We start from the raw sequence: 12,521 nt of genomic DNA, 5'->3' as shown, positions 1-12,521 counted from the left end.
TGTAATGGACATTCCCTATATACCCTAGTTATGATCAGTGCCGTATGGATATCCGTGTAATGGACATTCCCTACTTATATCCCTAGATTATAATGTCTATCCGTGATAATGGACATTCCCTACATATCCCTAGTTTAATGGTCTATATCCTGTATTATGGACCTTCCTATATATCCCTATTATAATATAACTAGGGATATATATGGGACCATTCCCTAATATCCCTAGTTATAATGTCTATCCAATGTAATGGACCTTCATTATATATCCCTAGTTATAATGTCTAAATCCATAGTATAATGGACCTTCCCTATTACATATCCATAGTTAACATTATAATGTCCTATCCGTAATATATATCCCTAGTTATATATGTCTATCCGGATAAAAAAGCATTCCCTATATCCCTAGTTATAATGTCTATAATCATTAATGGACATTCCCTACATATTATCCCTAGTTATATGTCTATCCGTCTTAATGACCTTCCCTATATAACTAGTTATAATTATCTATATGTAAAATTCCCTACATATCCCTAGTTAAAATAATGTCAAAAAAATCCGTTAATTTACACTTAGAAACCTTCATAAAACTAGTTATAATTAATTTAACACAGTAATGGAACTTATAGTAGTTATAATTGCCGTTTTCAGTCATAGCTAGATATAATGTCATCCGACAATGAGATTTAGCGATCGGATGTTTTAATGTTCCATGTAATGGACATTCCCTAAATATCCCTGTTTAATGTCTATCCGTGAATAATAATATGGAATAGTATAACTAGGTCGTATCCCTATATTTATAATGTTTCCGTGACATGGACTTCAAGATATATATCCCTAGTTTAATGTCTAGTATTATCATTATCAGTGCATCCCTAGTTATAATGTCTATACAACACGTGCGGCGATTCTGATTGTTACGGAAATAGTCGCTAGTTATAATGATTATACAATGGATGGGGTCATACCCTAGTTATAATGTCTTTTGGTGGGACCTTCCCTATAAATCCCTAGTTATAATTCCGTCTAATGGACATCCATACTGTCAATCTATCCATCGTTGAATATGACCTAGTTATAAGACTATCCGTCTAATGGAATTCCCTAGGGGTATTAGTTATAATGTTAAAAATGGACAAATCCCTCATATCCCTAGTTATAATGTCCTATCATTGTACGTTAAAACCTTCCCTAAATATCCCTAGTTATAATTCTATTTGTAATGGGGTTATTATCCCTAGTTATAAATCCTATCCATTGTAATGGAGCCCTTCTAAAATGGGTTCATAATTTACACGTGTCCTATCCCTAGTTATCATTATATCCCTCATATCATATCAACAAAATTTAATCTATTCCTTAATTATTTTCATAATCCCTATCTTGAACAAAAAATGTCTAATTTTTTAAAACTTTGTACTTCCCATATTCCCTACAATATTAAGTTATAACCTAACGTTATTAAATTAATGGACTTCCCTATATTCTTTCCCTATTATAATTTTCGTTTAATGGACTATTTTAATGATTTTATCCCTTTATAATGTATATGACACCGTGTTTGACACTTCCCCATTTCCCCTATCCCTAGTATAATGTCTATCTTTAATGGATTCCCTATCGTCTTAGTTATAATGTCCGTGATAATGGAACTTCCCTAAATAATCCCTAGTTATTTTATAAAGGGAGATCCACAACATTTCCCATAGCTAAAAAGAATGGACTATATATCCCTTTTCATTTTTAGAATAATATTTGAAAGGTAGTTTAATTATAGCATTTTATTATAATTTTTTACCTGAGTTAAATCGTCTATCCATGTTAATGGAAATTCCCCTACATATCCCTATAATTTATAATGTCTATCCGTGTAATGAACCTTCCCTATATATCCAATTTGATAGTTATAATGTCTATCCGTCTAAATGGACATTCCTTTTTTTTTATTCCTAGTTATAATTTTATCCGTATGCACGTAATGGACCTTCCCTACATATCCCTAGTTATAATGATCTATATGGTATTTTAATGGAAATTCCCTACATATCCCTAGTTATAATATCTTATAATCTAATGGACATACAAAAAGTTTCCAATTAATAATCCCTAGTTATAATGTCGCATTAATGGACCTTCCCCAAGGCTATATCCCTTTTTATAATGTCTACTTCTTTAATGGTTATTCCTATATATCCCTAGTTATAATGTCTATGCTGTAATTAAAGGAATTTCCTATATATCCCTAGTTATAATGTCTATCCGTGTAAATGGACTTCCCTACATATCCCTAGATTATAATGTCTAGCGATCTATCCGTCTAATGGACCTTAAAATATGCTTGTATCTTTTAAATAATGTCTATCTAATGGACCTTTCATATTAAACTTGAATGTCTATCCGCAGATTTTTTATTTTTGATTCCCTATATATTTAGTTAAATGTCCAATTATTATAAATCTTTTTGGAAAAGAAAGAATTTTTTGACTATATTTCCCTGAAAATAATCTAGTTATAATGTCTTCGATATCCGTTATGAGGGAAAAATAATGGACCTTCCCTAAATATCCCTATTTATAATGTCTATCCATTAATGGACCTTTAGAATCCCTATATATCCAAAAAAATAGTTTATAATGTCTATCCGTCTAATGGACCTTCCCTATATATCCCTAGAATAATGCCTATCCATTAATTTGACCTTCCCTAATATCCCTATTTTTATAATGTCTATCAGTGTAATTGACCTTCCCTACATATATCCCTAATTTTAATGTCTATCCGTGATTAATGGATCATTTTACATATCCCTAAAATCATAATGTCTATCCGTGTAATGACCTTCCGAATCTATTGGTAATCCCTATAAATTCGTGAAAATCCCTATAATATACCTAGTTATCTAATATCGTCTATGTACAATAGTATATCATGTTTAAATCTATCCATGTAATGGACCAAACTATATATCCCTAGTTATAATGTCTATCCATCTAATGGACATCCCTACATATCCCTAGTTATAAAAACTATAATTCTATCCGTAATAATGGAATTCCCTACATATATCCCTAGTTATAATGTCTATCCGTGTAATGGACCTTCCCTACATATCCCTAGTTATAAATGTCTATCCAATCTAATGGAACTTTCCCTAATATATCCCTAGTTATAATTCTGGCATCTATGTAATCTACACCTTCTATTATATATCCCTAAAAATAATAATTCTATCCGTTGTAAAAACTTGGTGGATCCCTATAAAATATCCCTATGTTATTCCCTATAGAAGTTTATGTTAAATGTCTATCCGTCTAATGGACCTTTTTCCCTTACATATCCCTAGTTATAATGTCTATCCTCTAGTTAAAATATGTGTAATGGACTTTCCCTATATATCCCTAGTTAAAATAATATTTCATATTGTATAAAAAATAATCATAATGGAATTTAAACATTCCCTATAAATCTATCCGTTAATGGACCTTTTATATATAATTTATTCTATAGTATTAATGGATTGTTTTCCCAATAATATCCCTAGTTAAAAATGTTATGTGTAATAATATCCTATGGCACCTTTAAAGTTATACTTATCCCTAGTTATTTCTTTAATGTCTATCCAATAATGGACCTTCCCTACATATGCCCCTAGTTATAATGTCTATCCGTGTAATGGACCTTCCCTATATATCCCTAGTTATAATGTCTATCCGTGTAATGGACCTTCCCTACATATCCCTAGTTATAATGTCTATCCGTGTAATGGACCTTCCCTATATATCCCTAGTTATAATTGTCTATCCGTGTAATGGACACCTTCCCTACATATCCCTAGTTATAATGTGCTTCCGTGTAATGGACATTCCCTTCATATCCCTAGTTATAATGTCTATATCCATCTAATGGACCTTCCCTATATATCCCTAGTTATAATGTCTATCCGTGTAATGGATATTCCCTATATATTCCCTATAGTTATAATGACTATCCGTGTAATGGACATTCCCTACATATCCCTAGTTATATTGTCTATCCGGTTCAAATGGACCTTCCTATATATCCTAGTTATAATGTCTATCCGTGTAATGGACCTTCCCTACATATCCCTAGTTATAATGTCTATATATCTAAAACATTTCTTATTAAAAGCAAACATTTACCTTACATATACATTGTAAGCCTATGTATATGTTTGCTTAATAATGTACATGTACACCTGTATACATGTAGAATATAGTTAACGAGTGAAAATACCTCTCACTTCTTGTCATATTTCCATCAAATGCTCTAAAGCTTCATAGAACTGTGCTGTTTTACTTACCAATGTAGATACGCTGTAAATTTATCGGCTATCACACTGAATCAGGCTATTATAATCGATAAACTACATATATACATGTATATATCCATTAGCCGGATGAGATTTTCAGTAATCCCGATTTCGCAGTCAAAGATGCATGCGGCTATTTCCGTTATAAACAGCCAATCCCGACGGATACAGTTTCGGGTTGCGTTTTGCGATATTTTAACGTTGATAAAACATTGCCAATATTTCAAATAACATGTTGTAATTTTGAAAACTTTCTAATTCAGGTGTTAGAACGTTTGTAGGAAGTAAAAAACCCTAATAAATCTATGGAAATGTAATGATTTAGTCCCTTTAATAATAATATGGACCGAGCCAGGTTGTCTTTCTGTGGTCTGCTACCTTATAATGGTGTCCTCCTTTATGATATAATGTGCTGCGCATGTCACAACGACGGAAGTCGAAAAAATGAAAAAGCGAAAATCCAATGTTTGCTTTTTCGCTTTTTCGCGTTTTTCCAAACACGAAAAAGCGAAAAAGCCGCAAAAAATCCACGAAAAAGCGACAGAATGGATTTTCGCTTTTTTGCTTTTTCGTTTTTCTTTTTTTTTCGCTTTATCGCTTTTTCGCGTTGGGAAAATGCGAAAAAGCGAAAAACCGATGTTTGCTTTTTCGCTTTTTCGCGTTTTTTCTAACACAAAAAAGCGAAAAAGCCAAAAAATACCACGAAAAAGCGACGGAATGGATTTTCGCTTTTTCGCTTTTTCGTTTTTCGTTTTTTTGGCTTTTTCGCTTTTTCGCTTTGCATTTTTTTCGCTTTTTCGCGTTGGAAAAAGTGCGAAAAAGCGAAAAATAATAATATAGGATTTTCGCTTTTTCGCGTTTTTTCCAACGCGAAAAAGCGAAAAAGCGAAAAAGCGAAAATGGCACAAATCAGCCACCATAACCGAGCCAGGTTGTCCTTCTGTGGTCTGCTACCTTACAATGGCGTCCTCCTTTATGATATAATGTGCTGCACATGTCACAACGACGGAAGTCGAAAAAACGAAAAAGCGAATATCCAATGTTTGCTTTTTCGCGTTTTTCCAAACATGAAAAAGCGAAAAAGCCCCAAAAAATCCACGAAAAAGCGACGGAATGGATTTTCGCTTTTTCGCTTTTTCGTTTTCCGTTTTTTTTCGCTTTTTTCGCTTTTTTGTGTTAGAAAAAACACGAAAAAGCGAAAATCCGATGTTTGCTTTTTCGCTTTTTCGCGTTTTTTCTAACACAAAAAAAGCGAAAAAGCCAAAAAATACCACGAAAAAGCGACGGAATGGATTTTCGCTTTTTCGCTTTTTCGTTTTTTTTTTTTTTCGCTTTGCATTTTTCGCTTTTTTTCGTTGCTTTTGCGAAAAGCGCATTTTTTCGCTTTTTCGCTTTTTTCGCGTTGGAAAAAGTGCGAAAAAGCGAAAAAGTAAAAAATATGATTTTCGCTTTTCGCGTTTTTTCCAACGCGAAAAAGCGAAAAAGCGAAAATGGCACAAATCAGCCACCATACGTGTGTTATACATGTATTTATTAGAATGAACATGAATGCTCGAGCAAGAATCATCAGACGAAATTGTTTTCTTCGGTGATTTTTTTATTTAGAAAAAAAATCATCCAACGATCAACTTTAATTCTATAAATCGAATATATGACTTAATACATTATAATTGTTTGAATAATGTCCAGAAATTGTACCTCAGTTCGTACGTTATCAAACCATTAAAGATACTATAACGCTGACCAATGGTATTTTATCTATCAAAAACGACAGACGAATCAGTATTTGTTCAGTTTCAAAAGTTATTAACTTAATTAACACCATTTCCGTCATTGAAAAGTTTGAGCTTCTTATTTTACTTGATAAATATATATATATATATATATATAATGCATTCCGAAAAAGGTCCATAGCACTATGTCCTATATGGAATAAAGTACTGATTGCGCATGCACCAAAAGCAAAATATACTGTTTGACATAATTCAGCTTTTGTGTTTATTAGACATACATTTACACATATCTGAGTAAATGCCAGAGAATCGTTTATTCCCTGTCGGCGGAGCATCTTAAAACATATTTGTACCGAAATATCTATGTGTATTTGTGTAGTGACAGTTCCAAAGACCAGATAAGATATATACAGTGTGCATGTCGTTGTGTATCGCAGTACCTGTGTGTTTTTTGTTTTATTTTTAAATGTAAACGATAAAGGCGATAATCTAATTTGTTTACTATAGTACATGCTTCATCCGTGATTTCGGTCATCAGTTCAATCAAGTATCATTAAAAAATTGATTCTTCATATCTATAATAACCTTTATACCTCAGATTAGAGATACTGAATGATATATAAACACAATATATATAAACACATACATGAAGATATACAACCCAGGAAACATTATCGTAATTATTACAATCTCCTCTTTTGATTTTACTTATCAGCCATTATAAGTATACTGTACTTATACTGCTATCAATATACCGCTAATTTCATTAGTTTGTAATCATTTTTTTAAAGTCATAGAATAGACGCAGCCTTTTGAATTATATCATCAATTGCCGTTTTAAGAATAGATGAAGATAAGAAAATTACATGAATTTTACGTTCACTTTTAACAAAATTGATGATGTCATTAAAAACACATTTTTGTTCATTATCGCTGTCTAAAAACAACATCAACAAAAACAAAACATTTTACAAATAATAAAAAAAACTACCCCTCCTTCAATCAAAAAGGTTGTCTTGTATGTTATGATGCACAAGGGCATTTGCAATTTAGGATTTTTGCAATAACTCGTCTTCTTTCCCAGTGGCACTTAGAAAAAATTGTTTTTAGAACAACAATGCCGCGTTACTACAAGAAATTTAAAGACAACAACAATGGGACATCATTTTCATATTGGGGTTACGTAATGGGGGAAAACTCTAGGCTTCAAGATATACTGATATACTTTAGATACGAACTCTCCAAACTATCTACATGTATTTTTTTCATTTATAAGACCGATTCTAAAATATTCTGATTTTGTTAGGGACAACCTACCAAATTATAAATGTCAAAGTTTCGAAAATATACAATTGGAGGTAGCAAGAATAGTAACAGGTGCTACTAAATTATCAAGTGTAAGTCTATTATACAGACTGTATAAAGATTTAGACTTGAAAATTATCTAAAAGGAGAGAAAATCATAAAATTTTGCAATTCCACAAGATGTTTCATAGGAAAACTTCAGATTATCTATCACGTCTAATTCCAAATCAGAAGGTCATTTGTATAATACCGATAGAAATTGGGGTAATTTAAAGCCAAACTGCTATTAAACTACAAAACACCGTTTTATAAAGATTCTTATTTTAAGTTCTTCAATCAAGTTATGGAATGCATTACCAGAAGATATTCGTGAAAATTTGTCTATTGGCAATATTAAAAGCTTTTTGCAAAAAAAAAGTATAATTACCTCCCCCCCCCCCCTTATATTTTAACTCAGGATATAGATATATTCAAATTTTACACATATTGTAACTAATTCTCAGACCTATGTGGTACTAGCAGCCGTCCACTCCAAGTCCATACACTGTACCTGCGAAGTCGTATATGGGGCATCATCTACCTAAGCTGGAATGAGCTCATACGAGTTATCTTTCTTACCTGCTTATTTAGTCTCACCGGTACAATATTAATAATATACAAATTTACTTCCCAAAAAGCTAGGAAGGCGACAACATTATTTGTTGGTTAACACTTATAGGGAAGTTTGACGTAAATTTCATTACACTGATGATGCACTGCAGTGATCCAGCAGGTGGCGCAGTGCGGGAGCACCTGTTTGAAGTATGCCGAGGGTAGTAGGAAGAGAAGCGAACTAAATACCCATGGCCAGCGAAGTTGAACAATGAGCTACAATAAGGAATACATAGAAACACCTTCAGGGTCTTCCGAGAGGGAAGGAGGGTGAAAGACCCACCAGAACTGATACAACGGAAACGACCAAGCTTGTCCAAACGACATTGACAGGAGAGAAAGAAGTGGAAGTGAAATGCTATTGCGGGGAGACTTCCAAGAATATAAAAAGACTGCGAATCCACCAAGCAATGGTGAAGTGTAAGAAGGCTGACTCAGAGGCATCGCACAGCGGAAGCTGATTAGTCGCGGGAGAATCTTGGTCAGGAGGCACACCATAGTACCGAGAACCTCACAGCCCCAGGGGAGCGACCTGATGACACAACGTATCCAGTGGAGGACGAAGCAACGCCAACACAGCAATAACCTCCCTAAGACAGACTGATGAAATGGTCATCCATGGGCAGCAAGGAATGGAGCTCACTAGATGAGGATCTAGAAACATCATCGACTGGTTGTATGGCGAGGAAGCGAGGAAAATGTCAAGGCTAGCGTATATCATCGGAGTACAAAGAGTCGGAGTAAGTGCCAACAAGATACCGCCTGCGACTTCCTCCCAACAGAAGAGAGAATCGGAGTAAGTGCCAACAAGATACCGCCTGCGACTGACTCGGTGGTTACTCCCAACAGAAGAGAGAAAGAAATACAGCAGATTCGAGGTGAACTAAGATCTTAAACAAGAAGATACAGAAGATCTTCTGAGGAAGAGAAAGAAGGGCTCAGTCAACTCAGGGACCATCTAAGAGATCGACTTAAGGAGCGGAGGAAAGCAGAACGAATTCGAAAGGCAAGACGAGATAAGACCAAGAAAAGATCAGCATTCATAGCAAACCCATACAGGTTCACGGCAGCAGTGCTAGAAGGGGGAAAATCAAGAAGACTGCAGTGCAGGAAGGAGGAACATTTGCAGGTATATTATAACGCATTGGGACGAGAGAAAGAAGGAACTTTTTGGGCCTAATGAGAGAATAGTCAAATACCGTTTTCGAACTTAAATGTCTGAAATTCCTGACTGGTAAAGCAAGTGCCATTGTCGCTGACGACTGTTTCAGGTAATCAATGTGTCGCGAATGTAAACCGAAGTTTCTCGATGGTTGCGGTTGCATTTGGAGTATGCATGAATTATGACCAAAAACTTTTTTTTCGTGAATGGACCTGCGTATTCAATGTGAATCCTCGACTAAGGCCTACTGGGAAATTCCTACGGTGCAAGGTAGTCCGCTAAACCTGCCTATATTATTAGGCTTTTTTTATTTTTTATTTTTTTTTTTGCCTAATATATAGTCAGCTCGCGGTACCTCTTAAAAATGTGAAATCGTAGGCCAGATTTGGCCTACGCTACGTCAGCGGCATATTTCTAATATATCGTCCATGCAATGCCGGGAAAACGTACACATACCTTTATATTGGGATCTTATGTACTCCTTTGCCCCCATGTTACATCCCATTTATGAAATTAAACAACTGTATACAATGAAATACTTCCAAGACCCTTCTATTTCACACATTTGTAATGGCCGCCGTATACACATTTAGTAGAGCAAACGGCAGCCAATCAACTTCGCTTCCGGTTTTATTTTTAAATATCCACGTGTAGTTGAAAGATAAACAAAATGCTAGCCAGTTAGAGTTTTTAAAGTAAAATCATGGTCGACATACACGACATTCACGTTGCATATACATGTAGCATATACACGGTAGAATTTTGTTTATCTTTCAACTACACGTGGATATTTAAAAATAAAACCGGAAGCGAAGTTGATTGGCTGCCGTTTGCTCTACTAAATGTGTATACGGCGGCCATTACAAATGTGTGAAATAGAAGGGTCTCGGAAGTATTTCATTGTATACAGTTGTTTAATTTCATAAATGGGATGTAACATGGGGGCAAAGGAGTACATAAGATCCCAATATAAAGGTATGTGTACGTTTTCCCGGCATTGCATGGACGATATATTAGAAATATGCCGCTGACGTAGCGTAGGCCAAATCTGGCCTACGATTTCACATTTTTAAGAGGTACCGCGAGCTGACTATATATTAGGCAAAAAAAAAAATAATAAAAAATAAAAAAGCCTAATAATATAGGCAGGTTTAGCGGACTAGGTGCAAGGGTGCCTCTGCTGGGGGTTTTCTGTTTAACTGACACAAACTACATTTTGTATCTCCTTTTCAATGTCTGAATCAATCTTATGCCACCACACATATATAATTATGATCTTGCAAAGTTTTTCATTCTGTTGTACTTGGGTGTATTCATCCAGAATTTGTAGTATTTAGTAAACAACCATCCTCGAAACTCAACTCTGATCGAACACTGAAAAACGGTCTCAGTGACGCATCGGGATTTCTATGTGGCCATCCAGATTTGATGCAGCTGACCACCTGTGCGATCAATGAATTTTTACCGGTCCACTGTTTAATTTGATCGGCTTTTATGTTTGACTGTTCCAATTGTTCTATGACCATTTTAATCTCCTGGAACAGGGGGTTCCACAAGTTATGTAGTGGACACCGTGTTCACACGTAGTGCACTCCGTGTCTACCTGTAGTCTAAATCATGTGCTTTCCGTGTCTACCTGTAGTCTAAACCTCGTGCACTCCGTGTCCACTCGTAGTTCTCACCGTGTGTAACCTTTAGTCTACTACCAGCTGTACATAGTGTTAAATACAGAAACGTACATGCATATAATGTACGTTGGTGATGTCCTTGATTGACCCAGAGACACAGATAACTTAATTACTAATTACTATTTTAATCTCTGATTTACCTTAAAGTTGTATGTACACAAAGTGACCTATAGACTACGTTCGTTAAAAACTGTTTTGAGCACAAAGTTACTACGTGCTAAAAATATTAGGTGAAAATTGTTTTTCCAACCGAACGAATACGTCGTAGTTACCTGTAGCGAAGTAGTCAACCGAAATCAGCAGCGTGAATTAATTTATGTCATACATATCGACCTCCAGAGGGCGCATGAAGGTCACTTCCGGAAATTACCTGTGACCCAATGTGGAGGTCAGCTAGTTACTTGTCCTGAAGTTTTCGGTCCGAGGTGAGTAGAGGACCATGTTTCAGCTTTATTGTAGCCGGATACTATCTTTTTCATGAATAGGATCATCTTGTATTGTATCTAAATATGTTATTGGTCATGCTAAACCACTTATCACAGTGGTGATATTGATAAAAACATCACGTAGCAAAAGATGTAGCTAAAACCGCGGGACCGGCTACACTGCTGCTGTCACACGTGTTATGGTGTAATCTGCGGAGTCGTATCTACAGTGGTACCATGGACTGTGTTGTATTCTTGTATGAGACCTTCTTTTCGTATCAAATATCGCTCATTGCCACCTGTATGTTTTGATCAGTTGATTACACGATATCTTAGTGTAACAATGACAGTCAATGTACAGAGACAATGCAAGAACAGAAGGTTCATGTATAGTTACCCTATCATAGACATTAGTTGATTTGATCGGTAAAGTGACTCAGTCACATTATAACATATTGATGAAAGGCAACAGATATATATATGGGAAAGTAAAGTCGGATGTCACTCACAGCTCAGTTTAAAGTCCCATTACGTGTTTGCAAGGATTTATAAGTGAGAAGGATTCGTGACTGTCTCTTTACATTACTAAACACCACGCGAGATGCCTATGAACCGGGAATAAAAACTGTTTTCCTCAAAAAATACTTGTCTTATCGAGTCAAACGAAACACCAATGTAAAGTTTATTAAATTTCACGACGTTTATTACTTGCTTTAAAGACAGAATATTTTGAGGATATGTCTTAAATTTTCATTAAAAAAATCGACAGCTCATGAAATGACGGCTCCGCTTCAGAAAGTAAGACGGTAACCCTCGCACCCGCAAGCTACATCAAAGGCTGCGCCGGCGGATATCAAAGGAAAATCAGTCGTCACCCAACGTCACGGTCAGTGCACAAACACAAAAGCGCCTGTCTTGGACTTCCCCAAAACCCAGTGTGACTTATCCTTCTCATATACGTCCTTGGTGTTTGCAATAGTTTTGGTTGTAAAAAAATACCAAGTTTTATCTAATGATGGAGTGCAAATCCTTAATGGCGATATTACTTGATGAAAAATATAATAGATAATCAGGTTTCTAACAAAGATGGAGAAATCAAAATCAGTTTGAGAGACTCTAACTTGGTAAGTTAGAGATTCCATACTCTCCGTACATTGTTCCAATTAAGTAATAAATTTTCATGGTGAAAATAGAACCTGTGTTATTAGGATGAACATCG

At 35.2% G+C, this 12,521-nt stretch overlaps 1 protein-coding gene across 1 annotated transcript in view; it reads left to right on the top strand.

Annotated features, from left to right (window-relative positions):
- The first annotated feature begins 11,219 nt into the window (after positions 1 to 11,219).
- Positions 11,220 to 12,521, top strand: part of LOC138308047 (kidney mitochondrial carrier protein 1-like) — a 108,352-nt gene continuing 107,050 nt past the window's right edge. The window contains exon 1 of the mRNA XM_069248992.1: positions 11,220 to 11,302. The gene's annotated coding sequence lies outside the window, so the exon portion shown is untranslated. The remainder of the gene's footprint in view (positions 11,303 to 12,521) is intronic.

This window comes from Argopecten irradians, chromosome 14, assembly GCF_041381155.1.
Source record: "Argopecten irradians isolate NY chromosome 14, Ai_NY, whole genome shotgun sequence".
Taxonomy (NCBI): domain Eukaryota; kingdom Metazoa; phylum Mollusca; class Bivalvia; order Pectinida; family Pectinidae; genus Argopecten; species Argopecten irradians.
This window is presented reverse-complemented; position numbering and strand designations above follow the sequence as displayed.